Source organism: Volvox carteri (genome assembly GCF_000143455.1).
Source record: "Volvox carteri f. nagariensis unplaced genomic scaffold VOLCAscaffold_58, whole genome shotgun sequence".
In the NCBI taxonomy this organism is placed as follows: domain Eukaryota; kingdom Viridiplantae; phylum Chlorophyta; class Chlorophyceae; order Chlamydomonadales; family Volvocaceae; genus Volvox; species Volvox carteri.
This window is the reverse complement of record NW_003307601.1, coordinates 293,158-299,903: the sequence shown is the minus strand read 5'-3', so window position 1 is coordinate 299,903 and position 6,746 is coordinate 293,158.

The window sequence follows — 6,746 nt, the reverse complement described above, 5'->3', positions numbered from 1 at the left end:
GGCATGATCATCATCGATGATGCAGCTGNTGATGAAATTGAGTGCACGCATCGCAGCTGTTTCATCGCTACTGCCGCTGGCGGGTGGCGTGGGCGGGTAAAATGCGCAAGTAACCAGGTCGGAGCGAAGCTACTTTTGACACACGCTCCCAGCCAAGTGCACCCTTTGCTGCCATCCAGACGGACTTGGCCAGGATGTACGAATTGATCCTTGAGTTCTTGGGTTTTGTTGCCGACGGTGACGCTAAGGGTGGCGGTCAGTCCGGCGGCTCTGTTTTATCTTGGCAGGCAGGCAGGCAGGCAGGCAGACAGGCAGGCAAGCAGGCCCGCCCCGGCAACGCAGGTATCTTACATATCCAACAGTGCTCTCAACTGTTTCCACTGTGTTGTTGATCTTTCGGATCATTTAGTCCTCTGATCATTTTTTATGCTCAATCTCCTTCGTTTAAGCTTCGCCTACGAGCCATTTCATGCGTGCATACACTTGCATGCTATGTACGGCAGCAGTACCAGAGATTTGCGAGTCAGCAATCTGTTGACAACTGCTGCAACTAGATGTGCATTACATCCACATATGTGCAACTGACCGGCAGTTCCGCAGTTCGGACTTGCTGGGGCCCTCGCCTGCTTACTTGTGCAGTGCTTGACGACCTCGCTCAATGCCGGCGGCACATACAGTGAGCGGAGCAGAGCAGGGCGGAACAGAGCAGGGCGGAACAAAACGCCATTACTTCAACACCACCGGCGGAAAAGAGGTTACCCAAGCAAATCTTGGAAAATACAGGAAATCAAGAGGCAACCGAGCCAGACCGAGGAAGCGAGCAAATGATTAAGCAGTAGTAATAAGCTAGCTAGCATTGTGTGTGTGTGTGTGTTACATGGTTGGGGGTGCGTGACCCCATACCTGTAAGACTACCCATACGAGCCGAAGGCCCAAGGGCAATACTACAACGCCTAAAAGCCACGGAGAAAAGAAAAAACACCGCACATCAGCCCAGACTAGCGTCCAAAGGGGGTAATTGAGTTTCGGTGAGCCCACATACGTTCCAACATCCTCGCCAGGCGTGCGGGTTCCCATTGCATGGCCTCCAACATACTCTGTTGATGATCGAATCCCTCTTCAGCACGAGTATCATTATAGGCTGGGCATTCCAATAACACGCATTGATATATAACGGCCGCCGCTTCGTTAGATAAGAGGCACCGAACCCGCAGAAAGTGCGGAGGAGGTCCACAACCTGCTGATGACTTATCGCTGACGCTCCCTGAACTAAATACTTATCACCACATCACATTAAACAACTTATGCATTAGATGTACGTACCGTGATGATTTCGCAGGCTGTGCGCGCGCGCGGGGTCCTCCGTAACAGCGAAGTGCGCGGCGTGCCAAGGCACGCAATCAACTGACGCCTTTGCCAAAAGCTGGCCAAGCAATCAACGCATACAGGAACATAGTTACAGAAATGCTATCTGCTTCACTTCCTTTCCTTTCCAAACGCACCTACTGCTCGTGCTTGGTTGTGTCAAGCTACTCAAGGACTCTCCGGACCTTGATGGAGCAAAGGTTCGCGCATGTCCGCTCATGCATGTTCATCAGCGAGTTAATTCCGTCGGCAGAATAGGATGCAGCAGTCCCGCCGGATGCAATTTGCGCCGCAGTTCCGTGTAATGAACCCCGCTCACTTGCTGGATCTCACGTTATGCATGTACGCATACGCAACGTGGTGGCCTTATGGCACAGGAACAAAAATGTTTGGCTTATATATGCGTAGGCGTTTGCAGATCTGTGTATGCGAGATCCTGTATGCACCGTTGGCTGGCTGCTGGTGCGAAGCTGGTGCGATCCGTAAGGCACTTTCCTGCCTCGAGTGCTGCGGCCATCCAGGCGGAAAGTGATATGAAGATCAAAGGTCGAACATGATGGACATTAGTAGTGCCATTTGCTTGGCGTCGTTACGTTCAACTTCAGAATGAGGACTCCCGTCATTCTTTCCATTCTTTCCCTGCCGAGGACGAAGCGGGAACCTCCACCGCTCTGGTATAAGTTTGAAATCCACCGTAGTAATTATTTCATGATTTGTTTTTGTGGATTATAATTACGCATGTTAAGCAGACCCTCGTTGAAGTATTGGATGACTCGGTGCTTTGCTGATAAAGCGTTTGCGCCTGTCGCTTCAGCTGCTCGTTCCTGTCTGGCCCGAATATCCTCGCTGCAAACATTTTTATGTTACAAACATTCATCTTGTTGCAAACACAAGCTATTTAACCATGTTTTGTAAGGCGCCCTTGAGACCCCTTCGTAACTATCTTGTTTGTGTTCCGCGTCGTAGGTTCCGCTACGGATAGCTACTTAGGAAAATCCACGCATAATCATACATAATATATATATTTGAAGCATAATGATGTAGGCAAATGCTGGCCATCAATAAGCAGTGACCGTGTTCTTTCACGTACGAACTGTTTAAATAGCTCGCCAAACTTTCAATCGATTTGGCTTCATAATCATGTAAGGATTTTACTCTTGGGACAACAGCGGTTGTAGATCATTGCCGAACGTTGCTCTACCGGCGTACATCCATGTTCACTTGCTTTGTTTGAAGTGCGAGGTAGGATGGTGCTTATAGGCGATCTGGCAGCTCTTGAGCCCTCGGCCCGTATTAGGGTGGTTTGCAGGTACGGGGAGCGCACCCACGACCATGTAACAAGAACAACATCATCCAGGTCGATAGATCGGATGGCAAGAGATGGCAACGAAGGGCAACACGCAATCGAACAGCAGGAAGGAAGGATAGGTGCAGATCAGCCATAATACCATTGCCATTTGCAAATCCAGTCGTCACAACGAAGCTTGCGACGGAATCCAACGGCTAGAGTTGAGTCTCTGCTGAGTTGTTAACCGAATACGGCTGCGGCGGCCAGCGGCGGCGGCCATTCGTTGGTGATGATATGCATGCGTCCGGGTTGCATACAAGGCAAGGAGGCCGCAGTGGGCAGCTGCTGCTGAAGAAGCCACTAATGCTGCATTTGATTGGGGACATGGATGGGGGACGACAGTAATGCATTTTAATACCTTCATAGTTACATGATCGACTGGACGCTAGTCTGGGCTGATGTGCGGTGTTTCCTTTTCTCCGTGGCTTTTAGGCGTTGTAGTATTGCCCTTGGGCCGTCGGCTCGTATGGGCAGTTTTACAGGTATGGGGTCACGCACCCCCAACCATGTAACACACACACACACATACACACACACACATTCTGAAGTCGGATGGGGTGACGGATTAGGGTGCCCCTCTAGCAGGGGAGAGCAGGGACTGCCCCGGGAAAGGGGGCCGCTGGCGAAGTTAACCACCCTGTAACAACATATACATACACACACACACACACATACACACACACACACACACATGATCGATACACGTATAGGCAAAGCAGGCGCTGGACCGAAGCGTTGATGACATAGATAGAGGTCGTAAGCAAGCGCGCACAGCGGTTCGACGCAGTAGCTGGCCGCTGAAAAGGCCTCTCGAGATGCTGCCAGTGGTGGAGCGCTTATTAGCGCGTATGTGTAGACGTTTTGTGTGCCGTACTGTGTACCAGCTACAACATTCCATCGCTCGGTATGCAAGCAGACGTACTTAACCTGCGCACAGCCGCCTTGACGATGTAAGTAGCTAGCGTTCTGGCGAGCTAGGCCGCCCCAACATCGACAACACAGCAGCCAGTACGCACTTGTCGGCACCGGTCTGTAACGTGGGAAAGTATCATAGCCCAACTATCCTGCACTATAATCCATTCGACTATAGTCCATCCGCAGACGATTCTTTTCGCCGATTATCTCACCGACTATAGTCGATGGATTATTTATAGCTCGGATACAGTCGGCTTGGCTAATAGCCAAATCGTTTATAGCTTGCCGTCTTTAAACGATCATGTCTGTCTTTAGCCGGCCGGAATATTCGATAATCATTTTTTTACAATCAGCAGAGAGATCCATGCCATTTTACAAATAGTGTGTACAGTAGGCAACAAGCACTATCGTCACCGCCCATGTCCGTCACCAGTAGCCATTCCTGCCCATGCATGGAATGCAGCACTCCAAACACTACCCCATACCTTCTCCTACAGTACATGCCATGCCAATTGTTGCAACAAGCACACGCACCGCCCCAGGGATCTCGGCACCTGCCGCAGCCTCACGCGTCGTACATGTGTACATGCGTAGATGCGTAGATGTGTACATGCGTACATATCCTGACCAGGAATGGAGTTGAGCCGCCGTTGATCCGGCAGATTCCGGTGGATGCTGGTGGTGGGTGCTGAACCTGAGCGTCCGCTGAGAAGTCGGCTAGGGTGACTGGATGAGGGTGCCCCGAAATACAGGTTTCAAATAGGATCACAACGAGCAATGAAACCTAGAGAAACGACACCACACAACCAGCATTTACTTTCCCGTGCTCATCAGACCGATAATGCATCTATGCAAAACCAAAGGCAGCCGGCAACCAACCAGACGGAAGCGAGGCAACAACAAACAGGGAGGTAGGGCCCGACCCGAAACAGAGAGGAAAGGAGAATACGGAAAGTACGGAAACATTAGTAGTATGGAGAACCTCTCCCAACCCAATTACCACAATACCTTGCAAGGTGTCAAACCACAACGTTCCATTCACTGAGCGGGCGTTAGTTATGATTCGCTTAATAAGGGAATGGGGGGATAAAAAGGGGAAGTTGGAGGAAACTTCGTGGAAATGAACGAAGGAAAGGGATGGCCATGCATGCCAGCAGCTTGAACATACAGCCTGAACATACAGCCTGCGCATACAGCCTGCGCATACAGCCTGCTGCTACAAGCCATGGATGCAGCCTTCACCTAAAACTGCTGCCGCAAATCAAGAACTACAAAAGAGACAAGCGAGCTCAGGACGTAATATGAAGCACGGCATGGAAACAGCAGCTGGGCCTCTTTTCTGTGAATGAAAGCCCACGCCCGCATCCGAAGGGACGACGGGAGGGCACCTCAGCTGGCGACCTTGCCTCTTGGCCCTCATACAAATTATTAGTATTAAATTTTATATTATATTTGTTATAATAATAAACATAATTATTATCACCGCTATTATCGCTATGAAGTATGGCTGTCCTTATAGCCTTCTGCCGCGTTGGCCCATCCACTTGACTGTCCACAAAAAACGGGTCCATGGCGCCACGGCCAACTACCGAACATCGCTTGGCGGGAAACGTTGGAAGCATCAGTACGACGGGACCAAGGGAGCTGGAAGATAGACGACGTGACGCGCACTGGAGTAGCCACTCAGCGGCTATGTAGCTGCAAGGGTCCCGCAACAACTACTGCACGTGCCTCCCACACAACTAAGCAAGAAAGCAAGCTGTTCCCAGAGCGCCGTCTGGGATGCACGGCAGTGCTACACACACACACACACACACACACACACACACACACACACACACACACACACACACACACACACACACACACACACACACACACACACACAAATCCAATCTAATGCCACACGGTGCAGCGGGTGATTCTGATCCTTCGCCAGTGCCCTACCTGCAAATACACGATACATATAGGTAGGCCGCAACTTTTGCAAAAGCAAGTTTGGCGGCGGCGGTAGTCTGGCGAAACAGGCCACAGGCCTGTCAAAAAGGAGACAACATCAGTACCGACATACATTTTCACGGACATCGAACACTACCACAAGCTGCTGATGATCAACCGCTTCCCCGATCACCCGATGTCTTGAGAAGAGCGGAAAGGAAACAATGCGCGAGCTGTCATAGGTTCCAACCCTTCACCGAGTCACAGCGAGCGCCCTCCTGCTGGCGCGTGCAGGAGGGCGCTGCTGGCGCGTGCGATGCGTTGCCGTCTGAACGTGGTTGACGTCTGAACGCTTTCCAGCAATTGACCTTTAAGAGCAAGGAGGACGGCATCCATGCTGGGGCGGTAGAGATTGCTGTCATATCAGGGAAGAGATCGCGATGGACCGTTCAGAGCCCAATCACCTATGATCACCGGGGGGATCTCTCGCCAATGAACTAACACCTTGTACATACACCCCACCGCACCTACGAAGACCATACAACAGAACACTTCATTGAAGGGATACCGGCTTCATTTTTGTGCCCGCAATTATGCCTCACTGCGAGACGTCAGAATTCGCATGTCGCCGTTATATCACGACTTTTCAGAAAAGAACCGAACAGTGGATGCAGATCCCGTGGTTAGCCCAGGATACAGTCGCACGGAGTACGAAGTACGAAGTACGGTACTACCAGATGGCACTCCTGCCTAGCAAGTATGTCTACCGCTCGGTGCCACCGTCACATATCCTCATCATCGCCACTGACGACACCCTCGTCGTCACAATGATCATCACCATCACCACTACCATCGCCGCCATTGCTTGCATCGGCTTCAAGCATTAATTCATCCTCTACCGCTACCGCCGGAGCCGCCGGAGCCGCCGGAGCCGCCGGAGCCTGGTGACCCAACCCGCGAGGGTCCTGATCGCCGCCAGCAGCGACGCCACCGGCTTTGCGGCTGTCGGCACCTGTACGGCCGGCCCGCCTGCCGCCGTTGCCACCACCGCCGCCGCCGCCATCGCCACTGCCTACACCATCGCCACCGCCACCTACAGAACCTTGCCCGTAGTACCGTTGCGCATCCTGGGGATTCTGCAAAACTGTCCGCAGGTCGTGAAGGGCGGGGATCCTCAGAG